Here is a 20906-nt window from a genome sequence, read left to right on the forward strand (position 1 = left end):
GGGCTTTCACTGTGCTGTCCCCTTCTTAATCTCACACACACACCAATAAATCCTGTATTGTATCCCCCCCCCAAAAAAAAAGCCAGCCTCAGCAATTTAATGAGGCTCTAAGTAATTCAGTAAGACCCTGATTCTAAATAAAATACAAATAGGTTTGGGTGTTGTGGCTCAGTGGTTAAGTGCCTCTGGGTTCAATCCCCAGTACCCAAAACAAGACAAAACAAAACAAAAAAAACCAAACAACAAAACACCCAAAACAGAATGGTGGCACATGACTCTAAATCCCTGCTACTTTGGACTCTAAAGTTAGAGTTTAGAGTTTGAGACCAGAAACAACAGAGAGACACCCGCCCCCCACCCCTGCCCGCCCCACCTGTGCCCAGCCAAAAACAAATACCCTCAGATTCTTAGGTGTTTTTCTGAGAAGGCAGGAAAGAATAACCTTTAGTTTCCCAGTAACCTGAGAATCCCATTACAGGTAAGTGTACATATCATCCTGGCAACTTTCTTTGGATGGGGTAGATTGGTACCAGGATCACTGAGCCACATCTCCAGCCCTATTTTATATTTTATTTAGAGACAGGATCTCACTGAGTTGCTTACCTTCATCATTGCTGAGTCTGGCTTTGATCTTAGGATCCTCCTGTCTCAACCTCCTGAGCCACTGGAGGGGGTGTGCCACTGCACCCGGCTAACTTTTTTTTTTTTTTTAAATATTTTTAATTGTAGATTAACACAATACCTTCATTTTATTTTTTATTTTTATGTGGTGCTGAGGATTGAACCCAGTGCCTCACATGTGCTAGGAAAGTGCTTTTCTACTGAACTACAACCCCAGCCCCTCTTCTGGCAACTTTTACAGAAGAAAAAGAAATATTAGTATAAGGTCCTTGCTTAGCATCTGGACAGCCATCTTAAGTGACAGATGCCATTTTAAGGAAACAGTTTCACTTTTCCACCTGAGGGCATTTCGGAGAAAGGCTCACCACTCCCTCATACCAACCCAACCCTTAATCACACGTATTGGGAACCACTGGGCTCTGATTCCTGAGCCTGGCCTATAAAAAAAATCCCAGAACCCAAGCCTGTTTTGCCTCTCTCTCCTATAGGGAGATGGCCTTTATTTGTCAGCTCTGACAAATAAACTCTCCAGTGTATCTCTGCCTGTTCTCCGTCTTTCATTTCTCGCTTACCTGTCTCTTGTTCCTTGCTTTTCCTTCAGTTAGTAACAAGTGGGCTCTATTGCCTCCAGCATCTCAATGACACTCTGCTTTCAGCATTCTCAGCTTTTATTCTAGGGCCTGTTCTTTCCAAAATGAAGAAAACTTTCCTTTATCTTAGATTAGAAGTTCAAACATTCATATTAGATCTTTTTTTTTTTTTTTGACTACATCACCAGATTTTTTTTTTTTTTTAATTTTTGAGACAGGGTCTCACTAGGTTGCCCAGGCTGGCCTCAAACATAGGATCCTCTGTCCTCAGTCTCCCAAATTGCTGAGATTACAGGCGTGTGCCACCATGCTTGCTAAAGGTTTGTATTAGATTCTGAGATCAGAATTTTTTTTCTTTTTTTTTTGGTACAGGTGATTGAACATAAGGTTGTTTAACTTGTGAGCTATGTCCCCATCCCCTTTAAAAAAAATATTGTATTTTTTTTTTTTTTTTTTTTTGTGGTGCTGGGGATTGAACTCAGGGTGTTGTGCATGTGAGGCAAGAACTCTACCAACTGAGCTGTATCCCCAGCCCTTATGCTGTATTTTGAGATAAGTCTTGCTAATTCGTTAGGGCCTCACTAAATTGCTGAGGTTTGTCTCAAGCTTTCAATCCTTTCAATCCTCTCACATCACTGGGATTACAGGCATGTGCCACCATGCCCTGCAGTTTTTCCTTTCTTTAGTAATCCCAGATACTGGGGAGCTGAGGCAGAAAGATCTCAAATTAAGGACAGTCTGGCCCAGGAAATTTTCCAAGACCCTTCCTCAAAGTAAAACATTTTATTTTATTTTTTTTAAATATTTACTTTTCAGTTTTCGGCGGACACAACATCTTTGTTTGTATGTGGTGCTGAGGATCGAACCCAGGCCGCACGCATGCCAGGCGAGCGTGCTACCGCTTGAGCCACATTCCTAGCCCCAAAGTAAAACATTTTAAAGAGGGATAGGGATATAGCTCAGTGGTAGAGTGCCTCTGGGTTCAATACCCAGTACTAGGGGGTAAAAAGGGAAAAGAAAAAAAAAGAACAGAAAATTTAACATCTTTCATAGAAAGACTGGAATTTTACCTTTTCCTTTTTCTCTTCCTCTTTCTCCCTACCTCCTCTTTTTTGTCTTACTTTTGACATTGGTCACTTTCTCTCCAAGGTTTTTTTTTTTTTTTTTTGTAATCAGGGATCGAATTCACAGGGGTGCTTAACCACTGAGACACATCCCTAGCTCCCCTTTTTTAAAAAATTATAAACTTCATAGAGACAGGATCTCCCTGAGTTACTTAGGGCCTTGCTAAATTGCTGAGACTGACTTTGACTCAAGATCTTCCTGCTTCAGCCTCCCAAACTACTAGGATTACTGCGACCTGGGGCAGTCTCCCCAATCTTTGAGATCTATATCTATAACTATTCCGGGGATTGAACTCAGGGGCACTCAACCGCTGAGCCACATCCCCAGCCCTATTATTTATTTATTTATTTATTTATTTTTATTGTTGGTTGTTCAAAACATTACATAGTTCTTGATATATCATATTTCACACTTTGATTCAAGTGGGTTATGAACTCCCATTTTTACCCCGTATCCTATTTTGTATTTTATTTAGAGACAAGGTCTCACTGAGTTGCTTGGCACCTCACTATTGCTGAAGCTGGCTTTGAACTCTGGATCCTCCTACCTCAGTCTCCCTAGCTGCTGAGATTACAGGCTTGTGCCACTGCACTGGGCCTCTCCAATCTTTATTTCTATAAAGTGAGTAAATGAAGGCTGGATGTGATGGAAGATTCTTGGTAATGATCAGTGCTTCCTACCGGTTCTTCCCCACTTTGGTTAAAGTGCTGTGCCTGCTAATTTGAAGTCTGTATTGTTGAATTCCCAGAAAAAGATTGAGCCTGGTAGGGACTACATATTCAAACTAGCCTAAGGGAGTCTGACTTAAATTAAGCCTGTTTTTTTGACCTATGCCAAAGCAGCACATTTGTGTAAGGGTTGATAGTTGGGCTTCACTCGGCTAAAGGTCTGATTTTCATTTACCAGTTTGCAAAAGGGCCAGGCTCCATGGTGAGAGCTGAAAAGTAGGGGGTTATTTGCTTGTAAATTCCTCAATGGCACATATGGGATAGCTAGAACATGTCCAATAAGCAGCTTGCACTTTTATTTAGCAGTGTCCCTGTGCATTCCAGATAAGGTCACCTCTTTAATAAAGTTTCCAGGGCTGGGCCTGGTGGCTCATGCCTGTAATCCCAGCAACTCAGGAGGCTGAGGCAGGAGGATAGCAAGTCTGAGGCCTGCCTCAGCAATTTAGCTAGATCCTCAGCAACATAGTCCAACACTGTCTCAAAACAAAAAATAAAAAGGGCTGAGCATTTTGCTCAGAGGTAAAGCACCCCTGGGTTCTATCGGTTTGTTGTTTGTTTGTTTATATTTTTGGTAGCTGGGAGTGAACCCAGAGGCACTTTACCACTGACCCATATCCCACTTTACCACTGAACCACATCTCCAGGCCATATATATATATATAGTGCTGAGGATCGAACTCGGGCCTCCCACGTGGTGGGCAAGCGCTCTACCGCTGAGCCACAACCCCAGCGGGAACTCCGGGGCCCCCCTCCCCCCCCCCTTTTAATATTTCATTTAGAGACAGGGTCTTGCTGAGCTGCACAGGGCTTCGCTAAGTAACTTGTGATCCTTCTGCCTCAGCCTCCCTAGCTTCTGGGATTACAGGCGTACGCCACCGCACCCTGCACCCTCATTGCATGCTGGATGTGATCATGAAAAAAACCAAAATGTACTGTCAGTGGTCACCTCAGAGCACCTAAGTGCTTGCACCCTGAAGTGCAAGCAGGATCCAGAATACTGGAAGTGCCATTCCATCTATGGACCCCTAGGAAAACCGCAGTCCCATAGTTTAGTAACCTAGCCAAGATACAGTAGAGGATTCAAACCCTGGGGTAGCCGCCAAATTCTTTAAGTTTATAGAAGACCTAGGGCCTGCCAGCGGCCATGTCCATCTGAGACCCATAGGTCTAGTACGTCAGGCACTGAAGAGGACGCCCTAGGCGCCCGCTGCGCAGGCGCAAGATGACCAAAAGGGCCCGGGCCCTCTAGGCTGCGCAGGCGCAGGGGCTGCTCCCGGCGAGTCCCGACGGCGGCGGCGGCGACTGAGGGGCCGGGGCGTGGAGCAGCGGTGTGGTGGCGGCGGGCGGCCACGGAGCAGCCATGAGGGCAGGGCCCAGTCACAGACAGTGAGTCCTCGTGGAATGGGAGTGGATAGCAGGGGAAAAGGGGGTGACCTGGTGGAAGATTACGCTGATTCGAGGGGTGGGCTTTGCCCTTTGGGGACTGAGGGGTGTGGGGGAGGGACAGTTTGAGGTGATGCTGAAAGAATTTGGGTCATGGGTAGCCAGGTCGGGAGTCCAAGAGTTGGACCTCTTGGCGGAGGGAAGGGGTTGAACGCTGAGGCGTGAAGGCGTTCACGGCAGGGTCAGTGTCCTGCGCTCCCCTGTTTGTCATCATCCCTTCCCCCAGGAGCTTTGGTCGCCTCTCCCTTTCCGCTTCTTTCAGAGAATGGTTGTTGGGGGAGGGTGGTGGAGGATGAAAGCCCTGCTGGAGCTGAAGAAGCCAACTCTGAACCCGGCAGGGAAGAGACGGTCGCCCAGCGTAGTAGGCTGCCCTGGGTAAAGGGTGGCAGTTGGGAACCCGCCGTTTAAAGCTGGGAGGGATCTAGGGAAAAGGGATAAAGGTTTGGAGTCAGAAACATTCAAGAGTAAGTCCACCACTGATAAAATTGATAGATAACCTTGAGCAGGGCCCACTTCTTTCTGAACCTTTGGAAGATGTCGGACTTCAGACGGGTTTTGGCAAGCATCGTGTAGGTGGTTGAGATTGTTTATGAAAATTGTAAATTGTAAGTACCGTGTAAATGTCGATATATTATCAACACTATCAATGCATTATGGAACTTATTGTTACTAATAGAATGACTGATTTCTCTGTTAAGGTGAAACGTGTTGTTTGTAAAACCTCAGTAGACAAATAGGAGGTTTCTACAAAGGCACAGCAGATCAAGTGCAAAAATACCAGTTTCTTCTGTGATGTGACAAATTAGCTGTCAGACTTGTGTAGAAAAAAATACCATACTCTGGCACTTTTACAAATGGTGTGTAGCTCCTCACCCAAGAGGAAGGAAATAGAGAATGGAGGACCAAATGCTATCTCAGATTCCCTTGTAATACAGTTGGCACTGAAGTGCTTTGAGTTGAGGAACCTAGTTTGAGACAAGCTGGGAGGGCTGTCTAGTGAGGGGTGTGCATATATAAATTGCTTACATTTTTTTTTTTTTGCAGTGCTGGGGATTGAACTCTGGACCTGGGGCTACTCCTCCAGCCCAAAACTTAATTTTCTTCTTCTTCCTCTTCTCTTTCTTCTTCTTCTTTCTCTCTCTCTCTTTTTTTTTTTTTTTTTTTGCTATGCTGGGAATCAAACTCAGGATTTCATACACATTAGGCAAGTGTTTTACCATTTTACTGTGGTAAAACACTTGCCTAATGTGTATGAAAGCTACCTTCCAGCCCCTGTTATTTTATCTATTTATTTTGTACTGGGGATTGAACCCAGGGGCACTATATCCCTACATCTCTAGTGCTTTTTTTTTTAATAGGCATGCACCATCATGTCCAGCTTGCTGATGGTCTAAATTGCCGTGTGTGGCCTTGAGTTTATAATCCTCCTGCCTCAGCCTACTGAGTCATTGGGATTACAGGTGTGCACTACCTTATCCACCCTTGACTATTTTGCAGCTCAAATATACATACAGCAACTTTTTAGCTCCCTTTTTTTGGGGGTGGGGTACTGAGGATTTAACCCAGGGGCAATATACCACTGAGCTACATCCCCAGCCCTTTATTTTTTGTTTTTAGGCAGGGTCTCACTAAGTTGCTTAGGACCTCGATAGGTTGCTGAGACTGGCATTGAACTTGTGATCCTCCTGTCTCAGCCTCAACAGATGCTAGGATTATTAATTATTTTTTAACTTAAAGGCATGTGCTACTTTGCTCATTTTAGCACCTTTTTTAAAAAATTATTTTTTAATATTAATTTTTTTTGGGATACCAAGGATTGAACCCAGGTGTGCTTAACCACTGAACACATCCCCAATCCATTTTATTTTGAGACAGGGTCTTGCTAAGTTACTGAGGACCTTGTTAAATTTCCGAGGCTGGCTTTGAACTTTTGATCCTTCTGCCTCAGCCTCTCAAGATGTTGGGATTATATAAGTGTGCACCAGTGGGCCTAGCTGTTATTTTAATCTACTCTGCTTGTTTGTGAAACCTGCTAGGTGGAATGAAAAAGGCATCAATTGTGCAGGAACTCAAGAAATGGGTGATTTCTTTGAGAGACTGGAAGAACACTTCTGAGCCTTTATTTTTAAGGATAAACAAAGTAAAGGACAGATTAGATTATTTGCTTCCAGAGAGAGAAAATTGTTTTCTAGCCATAGCTTTTGAAAAAAAGTTTCCAAACTCCCTTTAGAGACAGATGCTTTAGTTTTTTTTTGGTTTTGTGGATTGAGAGCTTAAAATGTTGGGGCTTTTTAGAAATTGGTGAGTAAAGGTAGGGAATGGCTATACTAAATCTTTGAAAATTGACAGATATGAGGAATAAATTATTTTACAGGTAGGGTAGAAACAAAACTGAGTTATCATTACCTTCTCTATGTAGTAAAATGTATTTTATCTTTTCCTGAAAATGCACAATGATGTATAATTTTAAACTTGCTGCTCTTTCTAATTCCTTGGCTCTTTCAATAAATTCTTTGCCCATAACATTGATTCTTCTTCTTTTTTTAATTACTATTTTTTTTATTAGTTATTGATGAACCTTTATTTATTTAATTGCTTATATGTGGTGCTGAGAATCGAACCCTGCCTCATGCATGCTAGACAAGCGCTCTACCACTGAGCCACAACTCCAGCCCCTAATTATTCTTTTTTAGAAGATAGTTTAAAAAAATCAGACTGGGTGTCCTCATGCATTCCTATATGATGGCAACTCTGGAGGCTAAAGCAGGAGGATCACAAATTTTAGGCCAGCCTGGGCAGTTTAGCAAGACCTTAAGCAACTAAAGGAGATCCTGTCTCAAAACAAAAATAAAATGGGCTGGGGATGTGGCTCAGTGATAAAGTGACTTTGGGTTCAGTCCCCATTACCCCCCCCCAAAAAAAAAAAAAAAAAAAGCTGGGATGGGATGTAGCTCAGTTGTAGAACACTGCCCAAACATGTGCAAGCCCTGGATCTGATCTCCAGTACTGCAAAAAGAAAGTATTTTCAGTTGCCACAGGTCATTATGGAATATAGGTTTATTCTGTCTTTACACATGGTAGATGAAATAGAAGCAGAAAATGTTGTAGCTTCCCTATTTATATTTGGTGCTGGGGAGTGAACCGAGGGGTGCTCTACCACTGAGTTACTTCCCCAGCCTTTTTATTTTTTATTTTGAGACAGAGTCTCACTAAGTTACTTAGGCGCTCTAAAGCTCTGAGGCTGGCCTCAAACTTGTGTTCTTTTGCTCAGTCTCCTAAATTACTGGAATTACAAAAATGTGCCACTGTGCCTGCTCGTGCATTGATTGATTGATTGCAGCACCGGGGATTGACCTAGGGCTTTGTACAGGGTAGGCAAGTGCTGTACCACTGAGCTACATCCCTATTCTTGAACATTTTTTTTATTTTATTTTATTTTTAATATTTATTTTTTAGTTGTAGTTGGACACAATATCTTTGTTTTATTTATTTTTATGTGGTGCTGAGGATCGAACCCAGGGCCTCGGATGTGCTACAATCAAACAATCCCAGCCACTGAACATTTATTTTAAATGTTGGTAATTCATATGTCCCTATATGAAAATTTCCATCAGTTCAAACAAGTTATAAATGTCATCTGTGTTATAATAAAATAATATATATTTCTTCAGCTATAATGAGAATTTCTTATCCTTTCTTTTTTTTTTCCTCTTTCCTATTTATGGAAACTTTTTTTTTTATTGTTGGTCATTCAAAACATTACATAGTTCTTAATACATCATATTTCACAGTTTGATTCAAGTGGGTTATGAACTCCCAATTTTACCCCGTATACAGATTCTATTTATGGAAACTTTTATGTTGTAAGTAACAGTCAACAGACAAGGACTTTTTTCCTGGAATAGGAAAGGAGGTAGCCAATTTTTTGATTGCCTGTTGTGTGAGCGGCCTGCCCAAGGTGTGCAGTGAGCTGTGAGAATATAAGGTCTTCCAGTGAATCCCTAACATACCAAAGGTCAAAAGAAAATTAATAAGGTTTATTAACTCATTTTTATTCTGATAAAGTGAATCACTTTCACTTTTTCTTTTTTCTTTTTCTTTTTTGGTATTGGGATTGAATCCAGGGGTGCTTTGCCATTGAGCTATATTTTGAGAGCTATATTTATTTTTTTATTTTGAGACAGGATCTGAGTTGTTCAGGGCTTTGGTAAATTGTTGAGATTGATTTCAAACTTATGATCCTCCTGCCTCAGCCTCCTGAGTCAGTGGCATTATAAACTTAAGCCACCATGCCCATCTTTATTCTTTATTTTATTTATTTAGAGTACTTAACCACTGAGTCCTTTTGCCAGTCCTTTTTTTTTTTTAATATTTTCTTTTTTTAAATGTTTATGTCTTTTTTTTTTAAAGAGAGAGTGAGAGAGGAGAGAGAGAGAGAGAGAATTTTTTTTTTTCCTAAGAGAGAGTGAGAGAGGAGAGAGAGAGAGAGAGAGAGAATTTTTCTTCTTTTAATATTTATTTTTTAGTTCTCGGCGGACACAACATCTTTGTTGGTATGTGGTGCTGAGAATCGAACCCGGGCCGCACGCATGCCAGGCGAGCGCGCTACCGCTTGAGCCACATCCCCAGCCCGAGAGAATTTTTAATATTTATTTTTTTAGTTCTCGGTGGACACAACATCTTTATTTTGTATGTGGTGCTGAGGATTGACTCTGGGCCACATGCATGCCAGGCGAGTGCGCTACCGCTTAAGCCACATCCCCAGCCCAAATGTTTATGTCTTAATATTTATTTCTTAGTTGTAGTTGGACACAATATCTTTTTTTTTTTTTTTTGAGAGAGAGAGAGAGAGAGAGAATTAATATTTATTTTTTAGTTTTCGGCGGACACAACATCTTTGTTTTGTATGTGGTGCTGAGGATTGAACCTGGGCCGCATGCATGCCAGTCGAGCGCGCTACCGCTTGAGCCACATCCCCAGCCCATGGTCACAATATCTTTATTGTGTTTATTTTTATGAGATGCTGAGGAGCAAACCGAGGGCCTCACATGTGCTAGGTGAGTGCTCTACCGTTGAGCCACAACCCCAGCATCTCCTCATCAGTTCTTTTTGTTTTTTATTTTGAGACAGGGGCTTGCTAAGTTGCTAATATATTTTGTTTTCAGAGTTGCTAAAACATGAAGAAAGAAACAACTGTGTCTTCTAATTGTTGAAGTAGAATAAGTGTTCCATTATGGTTGAGATACAGCTTATTATGAGAAGTGATTAAAGAATGGGTGTAGGTATTGAACCTGCATGACAGGCCCTCACAGTTGGACAAGGAAGATAGGACATTCCAATTTCTTAGTGAAGTCTGAAAATGGAAAGAGAGAGGGCATTATTGATGTATACCACCATATCAGGACAAGCTGGAGGAGGAAATGAGCTAAGACTTTGGCCGAGTAACACCGTATAATGCAGCAGAGCAGGACAGGAAGCTTGGAAGATTTTCAAAAGAAACATGAGCCTAATACTTAGATTTGAAGTCTTAAAATATTACAGCGACTTAAAAATGTTTCTAATATAATAAATTGAGAAGGGAGAGTAAATGTGAGAAGCAAAGTGGTCAGGGAAAGGGCTGAAACTTTACAGCTGACCAGAGTGGGGATAAGTGTGAAGTCACTTTACTTTTGGTGAGAGGTGAATACGTTCTTACAGAAGTGTTTAATATCTATTTTTGTCTTTTCCCTGCTTCTCAAGATCTTGATTATGTGTCTCTCTGAGCTTTGACTTAGGGTGAAAAAGAATACAACAGGGCTGGGGATTTAGCTCAGTTGATGGAGTGCTTGCTCTGTGTGCACAAGGCTCTGGGTTCAATCCCCAGCACCACCAAAAAAAAAAAAAAAAAAAAAAAAAGCTTTACCACTGCACCACCATACCTGGCATAAGTTTTCTTTATTAAAGATGTATTGAAGCTGGATTCCACGGCACATGCCTGTAATCCCAGCAGCTCGGTAGGCTGGAGCTGGAGGATCGAAAGTTCAAAGCCAATCTCAGCAATTTAGCATGCCCTAAGCAACTCAGTGAGACCCTGTCTCTAAATAAAATTCAAGAATAGGATTGAGGATATGGCTCAGTGGTTGAGTGCCCCTGAGTTCAATCCCTGGTACCTCCTACCCCCCAAAAAAGATGCCTTGAATTGGATTTGATAGCTTATTTATAAAATAGTAGTTTGGTACAGTACTGGGTCATAAAACTGCCTAATGGGAAAATACAGGTCATTTAAGAAATGATTTAAAAGGCTTACTTGGATAGTGAAGGATGTGAAATATGAGAAATAACATAAGTATATATTTATGTTTTTTTTTTTCCATCAGTAAGTCATAACTAGGCTTAAATACTTTAAACTTTGCTTTTGGTACAGGATTGAACTAAGGAGTATTTGACCACTGAGCCATATCCCCAGCCTTTTTTTATTTATTTTGAGACAGAGCCTTGCTAAGTTGCTTAGGGCCTCTCTAAATTGATAAGGCTGGCTTTGAATTTGACAGTCCTCTTCCTTAGCCTTCTTAGTCACTGGAGGTGTGTGCTACTGCACCCAGCATTTAAAAAAAATTTTTGGACTGGATTGGCCTTATTAAAAAACAGTAGGGTCTATTCTTTATTTTTGGTGGGGGATTGATCCCAGAGGAGCTTTACCACTGAGCTATATCTGTATATCTGTAGATGGGTTCTTGCTGAGTTGCCCAATCTCTATCTTTGAATTTGTGATCCTCCTGCCTCATCCTTTTGAGTAGCTGGGATTAAAGGTGTGTGCCACAGTGCCTGGCCTATTTTCTCCCCCCCCCCTCTTTTTTGTGGTGCTGGGGATTGAACACAGGGCCTTGTGCATGTGAGGCAAGCACTCTACCAACTGAGCTGTATCCCCAGCCCTTTCTTTTCTTTCTTTCTTTCTCCCTCGAGACAGGGTCTCACTGAGTTGCTTAGCGCCTCACCATTGCTGGGGCTTGCTTTGAACATGTGATCCTCCTGTCTCAGCCTCCCAAGCCACTGGGATTAGGGGCATGTACCACTGTGCCAGGCTTGGCGCTATCTCTCTCTTTTTTTTTTTTTTTTATTGTTGGTAGTTCAAAACATTACACGGTTCTTAATATATCATATTTCACAGTTTGATTCAAGTGGGTTATGAACTCCCATTTTTACCCCGTATACAGATTGCTGTATCACATCAGTTACACTTCCATTGATTTACATATTGCCATTCTAGTGTCTGATGTATTCAGCTGTCTATCCTATTCTCTACTATCCCCCCTCCCCTCCCCTCCCCTCTCCTCCCCTCTTCTCTCTCTACCCCCTCTACTGTAACTCATTTCTTCCACTTGTATTATTCTTCTCTTACCCCTCCTTTCCTCTTATATGTAATTTTGTATAACCCTGAGGATCAACTTCCATTTTCATGCAATTTCCCTTCTCTCTCCCTTTCCCTCCCTTGGCGCTATCTCTTTAAAAAAAATTATTTTAGCCATTCTTGGTGGTACAGTGCTTAATCCAAATTACTCTGGAAAACAAAGCAGGAGGAATGCAAATTCTAGGCCAGTTTCATCAATTTAGCAAGACTGTATTTGAGACAAAGTAGCTGGGTAGTGGCATACATCTTTAATCTCAGTGATTTGTGAGGCTTAGGCATGAGATTACAAATTCAAGGCCAGCCTCAGCAATTTAGCAAAATCCTCTGCGAAGTCTCCCCCAAATTTAAATTCCTTTTAATATTGCTATTTTACTTTGAAAATTAATCAATTGTGTAGTTGTGTTTTTTTTTTTAGTCCTGGACAAATGCTGTACTGCTGAGTTGTAATTGCTGCCTATCCCCCGCGCCTCCCATTTTTTAACTTTGGGCCTTAAACAGTTGTGTATTCTTTTTTTTGTTTTTTTGCAGTGTTTGGGTCTTCTTGTGTAAGCTAGACAAACCCTCTTTTTTTTTTTTAATTATTTTAGTTGTATATAGACACAATACCTTTATTTATTTATTTTTATGTGATGCTGAGGATGGAACCCAGTGCCTAACATATTCTAGGCAAGTGCTCTACCACTGAACCACAACCTCAGTCAAGACCTCTTTTTTGTTTGTTTGTTTTGTAGTGCTGGGGATTGAACCCATGCCCAAGACCTCTTTTTTGTTTCCTGGAAAATGGGGTTTTGCTCTGTTCAGGTTGGTCTTGAATTTGTTAACTCGAGTAATCTGATCCTGTTGCCTCAGTTGCCCTAGATGGTATTGCAGGTTTGTGTCACCATGCCTGGTTTAGTTTGTGTGTGTGTGTGTGTGTGTGTATGTGTGTGTGTGTTTGGTGGTCATGGGGATTGAACCCAGAGGCACTTACAACTTAGCTACATCTCCAGTCCTTTTTATTTTTATTCATTTATTCATTTGTTTTTTGGGATACCAGGGACTGAACTCAGGGGCACTCAACCACTGAGCCACATTCCCAGCCCAATTTTGTATTTTTATTAGAGACACAGTCTCACTGAGTTGCTTGGCAGCCTCGCTATTGCTAGGCTGGCTTTTTTTAACTTGTGATCCTCCTGTCTCAGCCTCCCAAGCTGCTGGTGTGCGCCACCGTGCCTGGTTTCTTTTTATTTTATTTTTAACAATTTGAGATGGTCTTACTAAGTTGCTCAGGCTGGACTTGAAATTTGTAATCCTCCTGTCTCAGCTTTCTAGGAAGGTAGGATTACAGATGTGCGCCACTATGCCCAGCAGTGGTAGTGATGTATTCTTGATTTTTATGACTAAGATTAAAAATACTTTGTCAGTTCTTTTCTATTTTATTTGTTAGTTTGGTTTATTGTTAAGCATGATGCAATTAGCTTTCCTTATTCTACTCTCTTCCTGTCCTAGGACACTGATGTGTCAACTAAAGATATGTCCTTTGCTTCAGTTCATGAAATAATTTTCAGTAGTGAGATTTAAAAAGTTAATTGGGGATTAATATGTGGATCTCATCCAAAGTCTAGCCAAGCTTTCTATTCTCACCAAGCATTGCTTAATAGACTGAAGCTTGGACTCTAAGAATATTTTGGCAAGAGGTATTCTTATATATTACTGAAATATGTGTATTTTGGCTTCCAGGTGAGTGTTGATTTTCAGATTTGGGAAAACATTGAGAAAATTGGCTGTGATTTTTTGGGTAGGTGGACTAGGTCCAGCACTGATTAACAACATTTCCCTCCTCATTTGGCACCCACCCTCTTCTTGCTGCTGTTGCTTTCTTCTGAGAGGCAGTTTGAATGGTTTGCCAATATTTCTGTATCTTGTGTCTGCTCTGCTTTTTCCACAACTGCTCTGCTTTTCCATATAATCTCAAATTTCTGTCTTTTTTTTTTTTTTTTTTTTTGTGGTTGTGGTTCTGGGGATCAAACTTAGGGAGCTAAGCAAGTGCTCTACCACTGAGCTACATCTCCAGTCTCCAGTCTGTTTTTAGACTTCTTTTTTTTTTTTTTTTAATATTGAACCCAGGCCTTTGAGCCTGCTAGGCAAGTGCTGTACCACTGAGCTACATCCTAGCCTTTTTAAAAAGTTTTACTTTGAGACAGGGTCTTGCTGAGTTGCCCATACTGGCCTTGAATTTATGGTCCTCCTGTCTCAGCCTCCTGTGTAGCTAGGATTAGAAGAGTTTACCACCACAATTAGCTAGTAAGGGCTTTATTTAGATAAAGTAAGATTATTCCCAGACATGTTTGGTGGTGCATGCCTGTAATCTGGTCAATATGTGAGGCTGAGGCAGTAATATCCAAAATTCAAAGTCAGGGGCTGGGGATGTGGCTCAAGCGGTAGCGCGCTCACCTGGCATGCGTGCAGCCTGGGTTCGATCCTCAGCACCACACACAAACAAAGATGTTGTGTCCGCCGAAAAACTAAAAAAATAAATATTAAAAAAATTCTCTCTCTCTCTCTCTCTCTCTCTGTCTTAAAAAAAAAAGGAAAATTCAAAGTCAGCCTCAGAAATTTAGTAAGGCCCTTAGGTAACTTACCAAGACCGTGTCTCAAAATTAAAAATAAAAATGGGCTGATGATATGTTTCAGTGACTAAGCTCCCTTGGGTTCAATACCCAGTACAAAAAAAAAAAAAAAAAAAAGATCCTATGTCTCACCTAAATATTTGCTCCTAATAAATTGTTAATTTAGTACATCTCTAATCCTATAATATTAATCTTCCTTAACCTTTATCTCAAAAGACTATATAGTGGAAATTATCTTTATTTATTTTTTACCTACCTGAATGAAGTACTCTGAATTACTGAATGAGTTTACAGAGTTGACATGTATTTATGTTGCCTTTGTTTTTATGCTGTTAATCCTCACTCCTTTTTTTTGGGAGGGGGGACCAGGGATTGAACTCAGGGTCACTTGACTGCTGAACCACCTCCCCAGCCCTGGTTTTTTTTAAAGATTTTTTTTTTTTTTTTTTTAGTTGTTGATATACCTTTATTTTATTTCTTTACATGTGGTGCTGAGAATCTAACCCAGTGCCTCACACATGCCAGGCAAGTATGCTACTGTAGAACATAACTCCAGCCTTTTTTTTTTTTTTAATATACTTTTTTTAGTTATTGATGGACCTTTATTTTTATGTGGTGCTGAGAATCGAACCCAGTGCCTCACACATGCAAGGCAAGCTCACTTCCACTATTTTGTATTTTATTTAGAGACAAGAGTCTCACTGAGTTGCTTAGTGCTTGGCTTTTGCTGAGGCTGGCTTTGAACCCGCGATCCTCCTGCTTCAGCCTCTCAGGCAGCTGGGATTACAGTTGTGCACCACCTCGCCCAAATAAAAAATAAAAATGGGCTGATGATGTGGTCCAGTTTGTGAATCCCTCTTTTGACCTTATATCACTGTTGCCTTTTTATCTCAATCTTCATCTTTCTGTCTCTGCTCTTTTTTTGGTTTTGGGGATTGAACCCAGGGCCTCATGAGTGCTAGGCTCTATCACCAAGGTAGATATCCAGCTCTACTATCTCTTTTTCACACCTCTTTGTCCTCACTGTTCCTCCAGTTAATGCTGAGTTTCTCATCTTCAGTTCATAAAGGTAGTTTTCCCCTTCTTTCTTCACTTCATCACAGTCTATTTTTTCTCAATTCTTGTAATTTTGTTTTGTCTGCATCACTCCACTGAAATTGCTTTGCACAGTGACCTAATTGTTAAACCAGATAACACTTTCAGTGCTTAATTTAACTCTCTGCTTTTTTATTTTTTAAAATATTTTTTAGTTGTCAATGAACCTTTTTTTAATTTATTTATATGTGGTGCTAAGAATTGAACCAGTGCCTTACACATGTTAGGCAAGTGCTCTACCACTGAGCTAGAACCCCAGCCCTCTGCTTCTTTATTTTACTTTTTCTATTTATTTATTTATTGATTGATTTTTGTGATACTGGGGATAGTACTCAGGGTCTTTTGAATGCTAGGTGAGCACTCTACTTCTGAGCTACATCTCCAGCTTTTTCTTTTTTTTGGCAGGGAAGGTACCCAGGATTGAACTCAGGGGCACTTGACCACTGAGCCACATCTCCAGCCCTATTTTGTATCTATTTAGAGACAGGGTCTCACTGAATTGTCATAATGTCCATTTCTCCCCCACCTCCCTTACTTCCTATTACTTATTAGTCTCCTTTTTTCCTACCAACTCCCTAAATGTTGCTGTTCCCAGTGATTATGGTTTTAGTCCTTTCCTCCTGTTCCTCCTCCTCCTGTCAGTGTCTCATGAGTGATAGGCAAGCAGTCTACCACTGAGCTATATAACTCCAATCACTTCTTCAATTTCATACATATAATCCCTCCATTTCTCTGTATTTAGTTTGCATCTTTTCCTCCAAAATCCATTCCATAGGCAAAATGGATACACTCTATTTATTCTCAGAAGTTATTATTGAAGGGAAATCGAGGAACAAGAGACAGGTAAGTGAGAAATGAAAGAAGGAGACCAGGCAGAGATACACTGGAGAGTTTGTCAGAGATGACAAATAAAGGCCATCTTTCTACAGGGGAGAGAGGAAAAACAGGCTTGAGTTCTGGAACTTTTATGGGGGATTCTCAGAAATCAGAGCCAGGCGGGTCCTAATGCAGGTGGTTAAGGGTTGTGTTGGTATGAGGGAATGGTGAACCTTTGAACTTGCCATCCTCCTACCTTGGCCTCCTGGGTCACTTGGATTATGGGCATGAACCACCATCCCTAGCTTGTGATCATTGTGGTTTGATTGTGGTAGGTAAGAGGGAGAGTGCAAGGTGAATAAGGCAGAGAACAATTGAAAATAACATTTCAAAGCTAGGGTAATGTGTTTCCCCTGGGGAAGGGGAATGATGTGAACTGATTTATGATTATAAAGAATATCATTGCTGCATGGATATGAATTGCAGAGGGGTATCAAGACTAGAGGCAAGGAAACCAGTTAGAAGACTTTTGGACTAATTCAGATGAGCATTGATTTAATGGCAACTTGGACAGGGATGATAAGGAGAGTTGTCTTTTGGAAATGAAGTTTATAGGGCTTACTCTGGGATTTTCATACCTGGGGGGATAAGGCAAAGAGAAATCATGGATAACATCTAAATTATTGGCTGAAGCAAATAGGTAAGTAAATGAACTTGTTATTTATTGAGATAAGACTGTTGCAAAACATGTGTGTCAAGAGTTCTGTTTTAGGGCTAGGGATGTGGCTCAAGTGGTAGCGCGCTCGCCTGGCATGCGTGTGGCCCGGGTTCGATCCTCAGCACCACATACAAACAAAGATGTTGTGTCCGCCGAAAACTAAAAAATAAATATTAAAAATTCTCTCTCTCTCTCTCTCTCTCTCTCTCTCTCTTTCTTTAAAAAAAAAAGAGTTCTGTTTTAGTCATGTCAAGGATGTTTGAAATAGAGATATAAAATAGACAGTTGGATAGAAAAGCCTGGTATTTCCTAGGAGATTCTGGGCTGGAATTATATACTTGGAAGTCATTAACATGGAGATGAAATTTGAATCTTGGAATTCATTCTGGAGGTAACCTGGGTATTGTTTGTAGATATAGCATAGAGATTTCAATGAGAAAGGAGCAGCCAGTGAGGTAAGTGGAAAATTAGGAAAGTGTTGTTATACAAACTTAGTAAAGAAGTGTTTTAGGAAGGAGTGGTCAACTATTGAGAGGTCAGGTAAGAATAGAAAAGTACACATAGGAGATTGACAACCTACAGATTAATGGTGATGTCTGTATTTAGTTGATTTAGATGAAGAAGAATTTAATCATTTTAAAATTTTTGTTGGATGACAACGAGATTTTGTAAGCCAGTTTCTTTTTTTTTTTGAGGGATGCTGGGGATCAAACTCGGGGCCTAGCATGTGCTAGGTAAATACTCTATCCCTGAGCTGTATCCTCACCCAGCTCCCCCCCCCCTTTTTTTTTGAGACAAGGTCTGTATGTTGTCCAGGTGGGCTTGGAACTCCTGGGTTAAAGTGATTCTCTTGCCTTAACCTCTCCAACAGGTAGGATTACAAAGGGTGTGCCACTCTGCCTGGCTCAGCTGGAAGGCAATTTCTTTGAAAAATTTCAGTTGTTACTAAATCTTTACTTATTGGTATTCTAATTGTATATGATGCTTTGTTGAGTTATTATAATCTTTTGATTTTTATTTCTCTCTTCACATTTTTATTGGTGCATTATAGTAAATTGTACATAATGGTGGGCTTTGTTGTTACATATTCTTTTTTATTTGGTACTGGGGCTTGAACTCAGGGGCACTCCACCACTCAGCCACATCTCCAGCCCTATTTTGTATTTTATTTAGAGATAGGGTCTTACTGAGTTGCTTAGTGCCTCACTTTTGCCGAGGCTGGCTTTGAACTTGTCAACCTCCTTCCTCAGCCTCCATAGTGGTTGGTATTACAAGCATGAGAAAGCACCCTGTTACAATATTTTCTGTGTGCGTAATTTAACAATATAATTTGGCTAACTTTGAATTGTGTTAATCTCTTAATATTTTTGTGACATTATTTTAGGGGGATTTCTGCTCTTCAAAAACACTGTTTAGTGTTGTTATAAGCAATATAGATAGATAACTGGTGAGTGAATGAGACTGTTTTCAAGGGATTGGTCCTTGATCTTGGAAAAGCATACTGGCTTGACCTTGGCCTTAGTATGCATTAGTTTTCCCATCTGTCAAATGAGGCTAACAGGACCAGTTTAGCTCAGGTGGGTGGTTGTGAGGCATGACTACTAATGAAAATAATTGTAAAACACTTTTGCAAGTTCAAGTGTGATATAAACGTTAAATAATAGTTCTTTATTGGGATGTTGTGAAAATTAGCAATGTGATGTCTGTTAGAGGCCTTAAGTTCCTTTTGAGAAAGGTGATACATTTTTATAAATACAATTTGAAGAAAAAATAGCTCAGATTTAGGGAGAAGATATTGCTTCCCTAATTTTTGAAATGTAACAATTATGAAACAACTTCTTATTAAAGATATTTCTCAACTTTTTATTAAAGATATTTCTCAGTGCAGTGGTGCACACCTGTAATTCCACCTACTTGGGAGACCGAGGCAAGAAGATCGCCAAGTTCAAGGCTAGCCTTAGTTTTTTTTTTTAATATTTTTTTTTTAGTTGTAGTTGTACACAATGCCTTTATTTTATTCATTTTTATGTGGTGCTGAGGATTGAACCCAGTGCCTTGCATGTGCTAGATGAGCACTCTACCACTGAGCCATAAACCCAGCCCCAAGGCTAGCCTTAGTTTAGCAAGGCCCCAAGCAATTTAGTGAGACCCTGTCTCAAAATAAAAAGTGAAAGGGTAATGTAGCTCAGTGGTTAAGTGCCTAGGCTCAAATCCCCAGGTCCCTCCCCCCAAGAAAAAATTCCCTAAAGGTTTATTGTAATACCACTTTAAAAGGTTCCTAATATAAGAATTTTATGCTGGGCATGGTGGCACATGCCTGTAATCCCAGCAGCCAGGGAGATTGAGGCAAGGAGGATTGCAAGTTCAAAATCAGTCTTTGCAATGAGGCCATACGCACCTCAGCAAGATCTTGTCTCAAAATATAAAAATAAAAAGGACTGGGGATGTGGCTCAGTAGTTAAACGCTCCTGGGTTCAATCCCCGGTACCAACAAAAACCAAAACAAAACAAACTTAATTATCTTGGCTATTTGGTGCTATCAAGGTTTGGGGGGGTTTGATTGCCACCCTATGGTAGTTAAAATGCTGAACATTTAAAGTACTGGTGGGGTGATTTTTTTGTCTATAATGTAAATCATTACAGTCAATCAATAGGACCACTCACAAGAAAGTATTGAGAAAGCATTTTAATTTATTGTAGGTGATGCCATGCAGACATTTTAAAAAAATTATTTTTTTTAGTTATAATTGGACACAGTATCTTTATTTTATTTTTATGTGGTGCTGAGGATTGAACCCAGGGCCTCACATGTGCTAGGCGAGCGCTCTACTGCTGAGCCACAATCCCAGCCCCCCATACAGACATTTTTATGTAGGGTTAGATGGTGGTTTCAATTAGAACTTGAAGAATGACAAGGTGCCATTTCAGGTAAAACTAGCACTCTTTGTTCCATTCCTGAGTCTAAATATAGAATCAGTGGCATCATTACCTGTAATGTACTTGGAAAATGCTTGAAATTTGAATCTGTTGAACTAAAATTTTCTCAGCCTCTAAAGTGGTATTAACAATAGATGAGCTTGGTGTGGTGGCACACTCCTATAATCTCCAAAACTAGGGAGGCTGAAGCAGGAGGATCGCAAATTGGAGGCCAGCCTCAGTTACTTAGTAAAGCCCTGTCACAAAATAAAAAATAAAAATGGCTGGGGATATGGGCTGGGGATGTGGCTCAAGTGGTAGCACACTCACCTGGCATGCGTGCAGCCTAGGTTTGATCTTCAGCACCACATACAAATAAAGATGTTGTGTCCGACGAAAACGAAGAAATAAATATTAAAATTCTCTCTCCCTCTCTCTCTCTTAAAAAAAAAAAAACAAAAAAACATAGAAATAAATTAAAAAAAAATGGCTGGGGATATGGCTCAGTGGTAAAGCATCCCTAGGTTCAGTCCCTGGTACCAAAACAAACCAAAAACAGCAGAGGAAAAAATCAGGATATTGCTTAAAACTGGTAAGGGAAAACTGAAATGGTTAAGCAATAGAATGCTTAGAACTTTATCCTGTTGACAGCTCATTTGGTATCTTGGGTATCCCGTTTGGTATAGGGACCTATGTATTGCTAATTTTAGAACAAAGTGATATGAAGATACTAGTTTATAATAGGTTGGAATTAAATCTTTCTGGAATTTAAATTCTCCTATAATCTATTACATCTTTGTATCTAGGACAAGTAAAAGGTTGGGTTTTTTTTTTTGCCTCTTTAATGGGAAGACCGTG

At 40.5% G+C, this 20906-nt stretch overlaps 1 protein-coding gene across 1 annotated transcript in view; it reads left to right on the forward strand.

The window, feature by feature from the left end:
• The first annotated feature begins 4337 nt into the window (after positions 1 to 4337).
• Fam222b (family with sequence similarity 222 member B) overlaps positions 4338 to 20906 on the forward strand; it is a 79948-nt gene continuing 63379 nt past the window's right edge. The window contains exon 1 of the mRNA XM_026388934.2: positions 4338 to 4450. The gene's annotated coding sequence lies outside the window, so the exon portion shown is untranslated. The remainder of the gene's footprint in view (positions 4451 to 20906) is intronic.

The sequence above is a fragment of the Urocitellus parryii genome, chromosome 7, assembly GCF_045843805.1.
Source record: "Urocitellus parryii isolate mUroPar1 chromosome 7, mUroPar1.hap1, whole genome shotgun sequence".
Lineage (NCBI taxonomy): Eukaryota > Metazoa > Chordata > Mammalia > Rodentia > Sciuridae > Urocitellus > Urocitellus parryii.